We start from the raw sequence: 11695 nt of genomic DNA on the forward strand, positions 1-11695 counted from the left end.
TCTTAAAGTGCATTATTGTCGTAAGGAATCGATAGCGCTTAAAAAGAGCTTTCAAATGCACATAAACACGACCTATTTCGAATGATCCAGTCAAGAAATATGACCTTTAAAGTTTGAACCATTTTCGATGTAATGTGCTAATAAATCGTAGATATCTGCCCGTTTGTTTGTCTACGACCATACCACGATGAACACACCTGTTCTTGTCCGATCACGGAAGTTAAGCATCGTCGGGCCGGGATAGTACTTGGATGGGGGACCGCCTGGGATCTCCCGGTGTCGTAGGCTATTGACTTTTTCACGTTACATTATTTATCATTACGACTGTGACGTAACTTTTTTACGCAATAGCCGCCGAGTAAATCAAGTAAGGGACGTGATTAGAAGTTGCTTTCCCTTCAAAAAGGCTACAATCTTGCTGCAATAAATGCGCCACGTCGCAAATGAATGGATTACGAGCGTCAGACAAAGAAAATGGCGATGTAGTTACTTTGCTAATTAACTTTGTCATATGAAAATTAAGTCTGAAAGTACCCTAGATTGCCTTCGTTGGAACTTTTTACCCGAAATCTTAAAGCGCATGGTTGTCGTGAATAATGGATAGCGCTTGAAAAGAGCTTTCAAATGCACATAAACACGACCTATTTCGGATAATCCAGTCAAGAATTATGACCTTTAAAGTTTAAACCATTTTCGATGTAATGTGCTAATAAATCGTAGATATCTGCCCGTTTGTTTGTCTACGACCATACCACGATGAACACACCTATTCTTGTCCGATCACAGAAGTTAAGCATCGTCGGGGCGGGATAGTACTTGGATGGGTGACCGCCTGGGATATCCCGGTGTCGTAGGCTATTGACTTTTTCACGTTACATTATTTATCATTACGACTGGGACGTATCTTTCTTACGCAATAGCCGCCGAGTAAATCAAGTAAGGGACATGATTAGAAGCTTCTTTCCCTTAAAAAGGGCTACAATCTTGCTGCAATAAATGCGCCACGTCGCAAATGAATGGATTAAGAGCGTCAGACAAAGAAAATGGCGATGTAGTTACTTTGCTAATTAACTTTGTCATATGAAAATTAAGTCTGCAAGTACCCTAGATTGCCTTCGTTGGAACTTTTTACCGGAAATCATAAAGCGCATTATTGTTGTAAAGAATCGATAGCGCTTAAAAAGAGCTGTCAAATGCACATAAACACGACCTATTTCGAATGATCCAGTCAAGAAATATGACCTTTAAAGTTTGAACCATTTTCGATGTAATGTGCTAATAAATCGTAGATATCTGCCCGTTTGTTTGTCTACGACCATACCACGATGAACACACCTGTTCTCGTCCGATCACGGAAGTTAAGCATCGTCGGGCCGGGATAGTACTTGGATGGGGGACCGCCTGGGAACTCCCGGTGTCGTAGGCCATTGACTTTTTCATGTTACATTATTTATCATTACGACTGTGACGTATCTTTTTTACGCAATAGCCGCTGAGTTAATCAAGTAAGGGACTTGATTAGAAGTTTCTTTCCCTTCAAAACGGCTACGATCTGGCTGCAATAAATGCGCCACGTCGCAAATGAATGAATTACGAGCGTCAGACAAAGAAAATGGCGATGTAGTTACTTTGCTAATTAACTTAGTCATATGAAAATTAAGTATGAAAGTACCTAAGACTTCCTTCGTTGGAACTTTTTACCGGAAATCTTAAAGCGCATGGTTGTCGAAAAGAATCGATAGCGCTTAAAAAGAGCTTTCAAATGCACATAAACACGACCTATTTCGGATGATCCAGTCAAGAAATATGACCTTTAAAGTTTAAACCATTCTCGATGTAATGTGCTAATAAATCGTAGATATCTGCCTGTTTGTTTGTCTACGACCATACCACGATGAACACACCTGTTCTCGTCCGATCACGGAAGTTAAGCATTTTCGGGCCGGGATAGTACTTGGATGGGGGACCGCCTGGGAACTCCCGGTGTCGTAGGCTATTGACTTTTTCACGTTACATTATTTATCATTACGACTGTGACGTATCTTTCTTACGCAATAGCCGCCGAGTAAATCAAGTATGGGACATGATTAGAAGCTTCTTTCCCTTAAAAAGGGCCACAATCTTGCTGCAATAAATGCGCCACGTCGCAAATGAATGGATTAAGAGCGTCAGACAAAGAAAATGGCGATGTAGTTACTTTGCTAATTAACTTTGTCATATGAAAATTAAGTCGGAAAGTACCCTAGATTGCCTTCGTTGGAACTTTTTACCCGAAATCTTAAAGCGCATGGTTGTCGTAAATAATGGATAGCGCTTGAAAAGAGCTTTCAAATGCACATAAACACGACCTATTTCGGATAATCCAGTCAAGAAATATGACCTTTAAAGTTTGAACCATTTTCGATGTAATGTGCTAATAAATCGTAGATATCTGCCCGTTTGTTTGTCTACGACCATACCACGAAGAACACACCTGTTCTTGTCCGATCACGGAAGTTAAGCATCTTCGGGCCGGGATAGTACTTGGATGGGGGACCGCTTGGGATCTCCCGGTGTCGTAGGCTATTGACTTTTTCACGTTACATTATTTATCATTACGACTGTGACGTATCTTTTTTACGCAATAGCCGCCGAGTAAATCATGTAAGGGACGTGATTAGAAGTTGCTTTCCCTTCAAAAAGGCTACAATCTTGCTGCAATGAATCCGCCACGTCGCAAATGAATGGATTAAGAGCGTCAGACAAAGAAAATGGCGATGTAGTTACTTTGCTAATTAACTTAGTCATATGAAAATTAAGTCTGAAAGTACCTAAGATTTCCTTCGTTGGAACTTTTTACCGGAAATCTTAAAGCGCATGGTTGTCGAAAAGAATCGATAGCGCTTAAAAAGAGCTTTCAAATGCACATAAACACGACCTATTTCGGATGATCCAGTCAAGAAATATGACCTTTAAAGTTTAAACCATTCTCGATGTAATGTGCTAATAAATCGTAGATATCTGCCTGTTTGTTTGTCTACGACCATACCACGATGAACACACCTGTTCTCGTCCGATCACGGAAGTTAAGCATCTTCGGGCCGGGATAGTACTTGGATGGGGGACCGCCTGGGAACTCCCGGTGTCGTAGGCTATTGACTTTTTCACGTTACATTATTTATCATTACGACTGTGACATATCTTTTTTACGCAATAGCCGCTGAGTAAATCAGGTAAGGGACGTGATTAGAAGTTTCTTTTCATTCAAAACGGCTACAATCTTGCTGCAATAAATGCGCCACGTCGCAAATAAATGGAATACGAGCGTCAGACAAAGAAAATGACGATGTAGTTACTTTGCTAATTAACTTTGTCATATGACAATTAAGTCTGCAAGTACCCTAGATTGCCTTCGTTTGAACTTTTTACTGGAAATCTTAAAGTGCATTATTGTCGTAAAGAAACGATAGCGCTTAAAAAGAGCTTTCAAATGCACATAAACACGACCTATTTCGGATAATCCAGTCAAGAAATATGACCTTTAAAATTTGAACCATTTTCGATGTAATGTGCTAATAAATCGTAGATATCTGCCCGTTTGTTTGTCTACGACAATACCACGATGAACACACCTGTTCTTGTCCGATCACGGAAGTTAAGCATCTTCGTGGGGGGATAGTACTTGGATGGGGGACCGCCTGGGATCTCCCGGTGTCGTAGGCTATTGACTTTTTCACGTCACATTATTTATCATTACGACTGTGACGTATCTTTTTTACGCAATAGCCGCCGAGTAAATCATGTAAGGGACATGATTAGAAGTTGCTTTCCCTTCAAAAAGGCTACAATCTTGCTGCAATAAATGCGCCACGTCGCAAATGAATGGATTAAGAGCGTCAGACAAAGAAAATGGCGATGTAGTTACTTTGCTAATTAACTTTGTCATATGAAAATTAAGTCTGAAAGTACCTAAGATTTCCTTCGTTGGAACTTTTTACCGGAAATCTTAAAGCGCATGGTTGTCGAAAAGAATCGATAGCGCTTAAAAAGAGCTTTCAAATGCACATAAACACGACCTATTTCGGATGATCCAGTCAAGAAATATGACCTTTAAAGTTTAAACCATTCTCGATGTAATGTGCTAATAAATCGTAGATATCTGCCTGTTTGTTTGTCTACGACCATACCACGATGAACACACCTGTTCTCGTCCGATCACGGAAGTTAAGCATCTTCGGGCCGGGATAGTACTTGGATGGGGGACCGCCTGGGAACTCCCGGTGTCGTAGGCTATTGACTTTTTCACGTTACATTATTTATCATTACGACTGTGACATATCTTTTTTACGCAATAGCCGCTCAGTAAATCAGGTAAGGGACGTGATTAGAAGTTTCTTTTCATTCAAAACGGCTACAATCTTGCTGCAATAAATGCGCCACGTCGCAAATAAATGGAATACGAGCGTCAGACAAAGAAAATGACGATGTAGTTACTTTGCTAATTAACTTTGTCATATGACAATTAAGTCTGCAAGTACCCTAGATTGCCTTCGTTTGAACTTTTTACCGGAAATCTTAAAGTGCATTATTGTCGTAAAGAATCGATAGCGCTTAAAAAGAGCTTTCAAATGCACATAAACACGACCTATTTCGGATAATCCAGTCAAGAAATATGACCTTTAAAATTTGAACCATTTTCGATGTAATGTGCTAATAAATCGTAGATATCTGCCCGTTTGTTTGTCTACGACAATACCACGATGAACACACCTGTTCTTGTCCGATCACGGAAGTTAAGCATCTTCGTGGCGGGATAGTACTTGGATGGGGGACCGCCTGGGATCTCCCGGTGTCGTAGGCTATTGACTTTTTCACGTCACATTATTTATCATTACGACTGTGACGTATCTTTTTTACGCAATAGCCGCCGAGTAAATCATGTAAGGGACATGATTAGAAGTTGCTTTCCCTTCAAAAAGGCTACAATCTTGCTGCAATAAATGCGCCACGTCGCAAATGAATGGATTAAGAGCGTCAGACAAAGAAAATGGCGATGTAGTTACTTTGCTAATTAACTTTGTCATATGAAAATTAAGTCTGCAAGTACCCTAGATTGCCTTCGTTGGAACTTTTTACCGGAAATCATAAAGCGCATTATTGTTGTAAAGAATCGATAGCGCTTAAAAAGAGCTGTCAAATGCACATAAACACGACCTATTTCGAATGATCCAGTCAAGAAATATGACCTTTAAAGTTTAAACCATTCTCGATGTAATGTGCTAATAAATCGTAGATATCTGCCTGTTTGTTTGTCTACGACCATACCACGATGAACACACCTGTTCTCGTCCGATCACGGAAGTTAAGCATCTTCGGGCCGGGATAGTACTTGGATGGGGGACCGCCTGGGAACTCCCGGTGTCGTAGGCTATTGACTTTTTCACGTTACATTATTTATCATTACGACTGTGACATATCTTTTTTACGCAATAGCCGCTGAGTAAATCAGGTAAGGGACGTGATTAGAAGTTTCTTTTCATTCAAAACGGCTACAATCTTGCTGCAATAAATGCGCCACGTCGCAAATAAATGGAATACGAGCGTCAGACAAAGAAAATGACGATGTAGTTACTTTGCTAATTAACTTTGTCATATGACAATTAAGTCTGCAAGTACCCTAGATTGCCTTCGTTTGAACTTTTTACTGGAAATCTTAAAGTGCATTATTGTCGTAAAGAATCGATAGCGCTTAAAAAGAGCTTTCAAATGCACATAAACACGACCTATTTCGGATAATCCAGTCAAGAAATATGACCTTTAAAATTTGAACCATTTTCGATGTAATGTGCTAATAAATCGTAGATATCTGCCCGTTTGTTTGTCTACGACAATACCACGATGAACACACCTGTTCTTGTCCGATCACGGAAGTTAAGCATCTTCGTGGCGGGATAGTACTTGGATGGGGGACCGCCTGGGATCTCCCGTTGTCGTAGGCTATTGACTTTTTCACGTCACATTATTTATCATTACGACTGTGACGTATCTTTTTTACGCAATAGCCGCCGAGTAAATCATGTAAGGGACATGATTAGAAGTTGCTTTCCCTTCAAAAAGGCTACAATCTTGCTGCAATAAATGCGCCACGTCGCAAATGAATGGATTAAGAGCGTCAGACAAAGAAAATGGCGATGTAGTTACTTTGCTAATTAACTTTGTCATATGAAAATTAAGTCTGCAAGTACCCTAGATTGCCTTCGTTGGAACTTTTTACCGGAAATCATAAAGCGCATTATTGTTGTAAAGAATCGATAGCGCTTAAAAAGAGCTGTCAAATGCACATAAACACGACCTATTTCGAATGATCCAGTCAAGAAATATGACCTTTAAAGTTTGAACCATTTTCGATGTAATGTGCTAATAAATCGTAGATATCTGCCCGTTTGTTTGTCTACGAGCATACCACGATGAACACACCTGTTCTCGTCCGATCACGGAAGTTAAGCATCGCCGGGCCGGGATATTACTTGGATGAGGGACCGCCTGGGAACTCCCGGTGTCGTAGGCTATTGACTTTTTCACGTTACATTATTTATCATTACGACTGTGACGTATCTTTTTTACGCAATAGCCGCTGAGTAAATCAAGTAAGGGACGTGATTAGAAGTTTCTTTCCCTTAAAAAGGGCTACAATCTTGCTGCAATAAATGCGCCACGTCGCAAATGAATGGATTAAGAGCGTCAGACAAAGAAAATGGTGATGTAGTTACTTTGCTAATTAACTTTGTCATATGAAAATTAAGTCTGCAAGTACCCTAGATTGCCTTCGTTGGAACTTTTTACCGGAAATCATAAAGCGCATTATTGTTGTAAAGAATCGATAGCGCTTAAAAAGAGCTGTCAAATGCACATAAACACGACCTATTTCGAATGATCCGGTCAAGAAATATGACCTTTAAATTTTGAACCATTTTCGATGTAATGTGCTAATAAATCGTAGATATCTGCCCGTTTGTTTGTCTACGACCATACCACGATGAACACACCTGTTCTCGTCCGATCACGGAAGTTAAGCATCGTCGGGCCGGGATAGTACTTGGATGGGGGACCGCCTGGGAACTCCCGGTGTCGTAGGCTATTGACTTTTTCACGTTACATTATTTATCATTACGACTGTGACGTATCTTTTTTACGCAATAGCCGCTGAGTTAATCAAGTAAGGGACTTGATTAGAAGTTTCTTTCCCTTCAAAACGGCTACGATCTGGCTGCAATAAATGCGCCACGTCGCAAATGAATGAATTACGAGCGTCAGACAAAGAAAATGGCGATGTAGTTACTTTGCTAATTAACTTAGTCATATGAAAATTAAGTCTGAAAGTACCTAAGATTTCCTTCGTTGGAACTTTTTACCGGAAATCTTAAAGCGCATGGTTGTCGAAAAGAATCGATAGCGCTTAAAAAGAGCTTTCAAATGCACATAAACACGACCTATTTCGGATGATCCAGTCAAGAAATATGACCTTTAAAGTTTAAACCATTCTCGATGTAATGTGCTAATAAATCGTAGATATCTGCCTGTTTGTTTGTCTACGAGCATACCACGATGAACACACCTGTTCTCGTCCGATCACGGAAGTTAAGCATCGCCGGGCCGGGATATTACTTGGATGAGGGACCGCCTGGGAACTCCCGGTGTCGTAGGCTATTGACTTTTTCACGTTACATTATTTATCATTACGACTGTGACGTATCTTTTTTACGCAATAGCCGCTGAGTAAATCAAGTAAGGGACGTGATTAGAAGTTTCTTTCCCTTAAAAAGGGCTACAATCTTGCTGCAATAAATGCGCCACGTCGCAAATGAATGGATTAAGAGCGTCAGACAAAGAAAATGGTGATGTAGTTACTTTGCTAATTAACTTTGTCATATGAAAATTAAGTCTGCAAGTACCCTAGATTGCCTTCGTTGGAACTTTTTACCGGAAATCATAAAGCGCATTATTGTTGTAAAGAATCGATAGCGCTTAAAAAGAGCTGTCAAATGCACATAAACACGACCTATTTCGAATGATCCAGTCAAGAAATATGACCTTTAAAGTTTGAACCATTTTCGATGTAATGTGCTAATAAATCGTAGATATCTGCCCGTTTGTTTGTCTACGACCATACCACGATGAACACACCTGTTCTCGTCCGATCACGGAAGTTAAGCATCGTCGGGCCGGGATAGTACTTGGATGGGGGACCGCCTGGGAACTCCCGGTGTCGTAGGCTATTGACTTTTTCACGTTACATTATTTATCATTACGACTGTGACGTATCTTTTTTACGCAATAGCCGCTGAGTTAATCAAGTAAGGGACTTGATTAGAAGTTTCTTTCCCTTCAAAACGGCTACGATCTGGCTGCAATAAATGCGCCACGTCGCAAATGAATGAATTACGAGCGTCAGACAAAGAAAATGGCGATGTAGTTACTTTGCTAATTAACTTAGTCATATGAAAATTAAGTCTGAAAGTACCTAAGATTTCCTTCGTTGGAACTTTTTACCGGAAATCTTAAAGCGCATGGTTGTCGAAAAGAATCGATAGCGCTTAAAAAGAGCTTTCAAATGCACATAAACACGACCTATTTCGGATGATCCAGTCAAGAAATATGACCTTTAAAGTTTGAACCATTTTCGATGTAATGTGCTAATAAATCGTAGATATCTGCCCGAATGTTTGTCTACGACCTTACCACGATGAACACACCTGTTCCCGTCCGATCAGGGAAGTTAAGCATCGCCGGGCCGGGATATTACTTGGATGAGGGACCGCCTGGGAACTCCCGGTGTCGTAGGCTATTGACTTTTTCACGTTACATTATTTATCATTACGACTGTGACGTATCTTTTTTACGCAATAGCCGCTGAGTAAATCAGGTAAGGGACGTGATTAGAAGTTTCTTTCCCTTAAAAAGGGCTACAATCTTGCTGCAATAAATGCGCCACGTCGCAAATGAATGGATTAAGAGCGTCAGACAAAGAAAATGGTGATGTAGTTACTTTGCTAATTAACTTTGTCATATGAAAATTAAGTCTGCAAGTACCCTAGATTGCCTTCGTTGGAACTTTTTAGCGGAAATCATAAAGCGCATTATTGTTGTAAAGAATCGATAGCGCTTAAAAAGAGCTGTCAAATGCACATAAACACGACCTATTTCGAATGATCCAGTCAAGAAATATGACCTTTAAAGTTTGAACCATTTTCGATGTAATGTGCTAATAAATCGTAGATATCTGCCCGTTTGTTTGTCTACGACCATACCACGATGAACACACCTGTTCTCGTCCGATCACGGAAGTTAAGCATCTTGGGGCCGGGATAGTACTTGGATGGGGGACCGCCTGGGAACTCCCGGTGTCGTAGGCTATTGACTTTTTCACGTTACATTATTTATCATTACGACTGTGACGTATCTTTTTTACGCAATAGCCGCTGAGTAAATCAAGTAAGGGACGTGATTAGAAGTTTCTTTCCCTTAAAAAGGGCTACAATCTTGCTGCAATAAATGCGCCACGTCGCAAATGAATGGATTAAGAGCGTCAGACAAAGAAAATGGTGATGTAGTTACTTTGCTAATTAACTTTGTCATATGAAAATTAAGTCTGCAAGTACCCTAGATTGCCTTCGTTGGAACTTTTTACCGGAAATCATAAAGCGCATTATTGTTGTAAAGAATCGATAGCGCTTAAAAAGAGCTGTCAAATGCACATAAACACGACCTATTTCGAATGATCCAGTCAAGAAATATGACCTTTAAAGTTTGAACCATTTTCGATGTAATGTGCTAATAAATCGTAGATATCTGCCCGTTTGTTTGTCTACGACCATACCACGATGAACACACCTGTTCTCGTCCGATCACGGAAGTTAAGCATCTTCGGGCCGGGATAGTACTTGGATGGGGGAACGCCTGGGAACTCCCGGTGTTGTAGGCTATTGACTTTTTCACGTTACATTATTTATCATTACGACTGTGACGTATCTTTTTTACGCAATAGCCGCTGAGTAAATCAAGTAAGGGACGTGATTAGAAGTTTCTTTCCCTTAAAAAGGGCTACAATCTTGCTGCAATAAATGCGCCACGTCGCAAATGAATGGATTAAGAGCGTCAGACAAAGAAAATGGTGATGTAGTTACTTTGCTAATTAACTTTGTCATATGAAAATTAAGTCTGCAAGTACCCTAGATTGCCTTCGTTGGAACTTTTTACCGGAAATCATAAAGCGCATTATTGTTGTAAAGAATCGATAGCGCTTAAAAAGAGCTTTCAAATGCACATAAACACGACCTATTTCGGATGATCCAGTCAAGAAATATGACCTTTAAAGTTTGAACCATTTTCGATGTAATGTGCTAATAAATCGTAGATATCTGCCCGAATGTTTGTCTACGACCTTACCACGATGAACACACCTGTTCCCGTCCGATCAGGGAAGTTAAGCATCGCCGGGCCGGGATATTACTTGGATGAGGGACCGCCTGGGAACTCCCGGTGTCGTAGGCTATTGACTTTTTCACGTTACATTATTTATCATTACGACTGTGACGTATCTTTTTTACGCAATAGCCGCTGAGTAAATCAGGTAAGGGACGTGATTAGAAGTTTCTTTCCCTTAAAAAGGGCTACAATCTTGCTGCAATAAATGCGCCACGTCGCAAATGAATGGATTAAGAGCGTCAGACAAAGAAAATGGTGATGTAGTTACTTTGCTAATTAACTTTGTCATATGAAAATTAAGTCTGCAAGTACCCTAGATTGCCTTCGTTGGAACTTTTTAGCGGAAATCATAAAGCGCATTATTGTTGTAAAGAATCGATAGCGCTTAAAAAGAGCTGTCAAATGCACATAAACACGACCTATTTCGAATGATCCAGTCAAGAAATATGACCTTTAAAGTTTGAACCATTTTCGATGTAATGTGCTAATAAATCGTAGATATCTGCCCGTTTGTTTGTCTACGACCATACCACGATGAACACACCTGTTCTCGTCCGATCACGGAAGTTAAGCATCTTGGGGCCGGGATAGTACTTGGATGGGGGACCGCCTGGGAACTCCCGGTGTCGTAGGCTATTGACTTTTTCACGTTACATTATTTATCATTACGACTGTGACGTATCTTTTTTACGCAATAGCCGCTGAGTAAATCAAGTAAGGGACGTGATTAGAAGTTTCTTTCCCTTAAAAAGGGCTACAATCTTGCTGCAATAAATGCGCCACGTCGCAAATGAATGGATTAAGAGCGTCAGACAAAGAAAATGGTGATGTAGTTACTTTGCTAATTAACTTTGTCATATGAAAATTAAGTCTGCAAGTACCCTAGATTGCCTTCGTTGGAACTTTTTACCGGAAATCATAAAGCGCATTATTGTTGTAAAGAATCGATAGCGCTTAAAAAGAGCTGTCAAATGCACATAAACACGACCTATTTCGAATGATCCAGTCAAGAAATATGACCTTTAAAGTTTGAACCATTTTCGATGTAATGTGCTAATAAATCGTAGATATCTGCCCGTTTGTTTGTCTACGACCATACCACGATGAACACACCTGTTCTCGTCCGATCACGGAAGTTAAGCATCTTCGGGCCGGGATAGTACTTGGATGGGGGAACGCCTGGGAACTCCCGGTGTTGTAGGCTATTGACTTTTTCACGTTACATTATTTA

The 11695-nt window shown here is 40.4% G+C and overlaps 14 non-coding genes and 7 pseudogenes across 14 annotated transcripts; all 21 read left to right on the plus strand.

The window, feature by feature from the left end:
- The first annotated feature begins 169 nt into the window (after nt 1–169).
- Nucleotides 170–288, plus strand: LOC130617719 (5S ribosomal RNA). The gene has a single exon (XR_008978796.1). It is a non-coding gene; the product is annotated as a 5S ribosomal RNA (ribosomal RNA).
- A 450-nt stretch (nt 289–738) lies between these two features.
- On the plus strand, nt 739–857 carry LOC130618504 (5S ribosomal RNA; annotated as a pseudogene).
- A 450-nt stretch (nt 858–1307) lies between these two features.
- On the plus strand, nt 1308–1426 carry LOC130617998 (5S ribosomal RNA). The gene has a single exon (XR_008979074.1). It is a non-coding gene; the product is annotated as a 5S ribosomal RNA (ribosomal RNA).
- A 450-nt stretch (nt 1427–1876) lies between these two features.
- LOC130616979 (5S ribosomal RNA) lies at nt 1877–1995 on the plus strand. Its single transcript, XR_008978058.1, has one exon. It is a non-coding gene; the product is annotated as a 5S ribosomal RNA (ribosomal RNA).
- A 450-nt stretch (nt 1996–2445) lies between these two features.
- LOC130618568 (5S ribosomal RNA) lies at nt 2446–2564 on the plus strand (annotated as a pseudogene).
- A 450-nt stretch (nt 2565–3014) lies between these two features.
- On the plus strand, nt 3015–3133 carry LOC130616483 (5S ribosomal RNA). Its single transcript, XR_008977565.1, has one exon. It is a non-coding gene; the product is annotated as a 5S ribosomal RNA (ribosomal RNA).
- Nucleotides 3134–3583: 450 nt separating this feature from the next.
- LOC130618780 (5S ribosomal RNA) lies at nt 3584–3702 on the plus strand (annotated as a pseudogene).
- A 450-nt stretch (nt 3703–4152) lies between these two features.
- On the plus strand, nt 4153–4271 carry LOC130616484 (5S ribosomal RNA). The gene has a single exon (XR_008977566.1). It is a non-coding gene; the product is annotated as a 5S ribosomal RNA (ribosomal RNA).
- A 450-nt stretch (nt 4272–4721) lies between these two features.
- Nucleotides 4722–4840, plus strand: LOC130618772 (5S ribosomal RNA; annotated as a pseudogene).
- A 450-nt stretch (nt 4841–5290) lies between these two features.
- On the plus strand, nt 5291–5409 carry LOC130616485 (5S ribosomal RNA). Its single transcript, XR_008977567.1, has one exon. It is a non-coding gene; the product is annotated as a 5S ribosomal RNA (ribosomal RNA).
- A 450-nt stretch (nt 5410–5859) lies between these two features.
- LOC130618735 (5S ribosomal RNA) lies at nt 5860–5978 on the plus strand (annotated as a pseudogene).
- A 450-nt stretch (nt 5979–6428) lies between these two features.
- LOC130618337 (5S ribosomal RNA) lies at nt 6429–6547 on the plus strand. Its single transcript, XR_008979411.1, has one exon. It is a non-coding gene; the product is annotated as a 5S ribosomal RNA (ribosomal RNA).
- Nucleotides 6548–6997: 450 nt separating this feature from the next.
- LOC130615005 (5S ribosomal RNA) lies at nt 6998–7116 on the plus strand. Its single transcript, XR_008976095.1, has one exon. It is a non-coding gene; the product is annotated as a 5S ribosomal RNA (ribosomal RNA).
- Nucleotides 7117–7566: 450 nt separating this feature from the next.
- LOC130618338 (5S ribosomal RNA) lies at nt 7567–7685 on the plus strand. Its single transcript, XR_008979412.1, has one exon. It is a non-coding gene; the product is annotated as a 5S ribosomal RNA (ribosomal RNA).
- A 450-nt stretch (nt 7686–8135) lies between these two features.
- LOC130615006 (5S ribosomal RNA) lies at nt 8136–8254 on the plus strand. The gene has a single exon (XR_008976096.1). It is a non-coding gene; the product is annotated as a 5S ribosomal RNA (ribosomal RNA).
- Nucleotides 8255–8704: 450 nt separating this feature from the next.
- LOC130618582 (5S ribosomal RNA) lies at nt 8705–8823 on the plus strand (annotated as a pseudogene).
- Nucleotides 8824–9273: 450 nt separating this feature from the next.
- Nucleotides 9274–9392, plus strand: LOC130616682 (5S ribosomal RNA). The gene has a single exon (XR_008977763.1). It is a non-coding gene; the product is annotated as a 5S ribosomal RNA (ribosomal RNA).
- Nucleotides 9393–9842: 450 nt separating this feature from the next.
- Nucleotides 9843–9961, plus strand: LOC130617919 (5S ribosomal RNA). The gene has a single exon (XR_008978995.1). It is a non-coding gene; the product is annotated as a 5S ribosomal RNA (ribosomal RNA).
- Nucleotides 9962–10411: 450 nt separating this feature from the next.
- On the plus strand, nt 10412–10530 carry LOC130618584 (5S ribosomal RNA; annotated as a pseudogene).
- A 450-nt stretch (nt 10531–10980) lies between these two features.
- LOC130616683 (5S ribosomal RNA) lies at nt 10981–11099 on the plus strand. The gene has a single exon (XR_008977764.1). It is a non-coding gene; the product is annotated as a 5S ribosomal RNA (ribosomal RNA).
- A 450-nt stretch (nt 11100–11549) lies between these two features.
- LOC130617920 (5S ribosomal RNA) lies at nt 11550–11668 on the plus strand. The gene has a single exon (XR_008978996.1). It is a non-coding gene; the product is annotated as a 5S ribosomal RNA (ribosomal RNA).
- The last annotated feature ends 27 nt before the right edge of the window (nt 11669–11695 follow it).

Source organism: Hydractinia symbiolongicarpus, chromosome 11, assembly GCF_029227915.1.
Source record: "Hydractinia symbiolongicarpus strain clone_291-10 chromosome 11, HSymV2.1, whole genome shotgun sequence".
In the NCBI taxonomy this organism is placed as follows: Eukaryota; Metazoa; Cnidaria; class Hydrozoa; order Anthoathecata; family Hydractiniidae; genus Hydractinia; species Hydractinia symbiolongicarpus.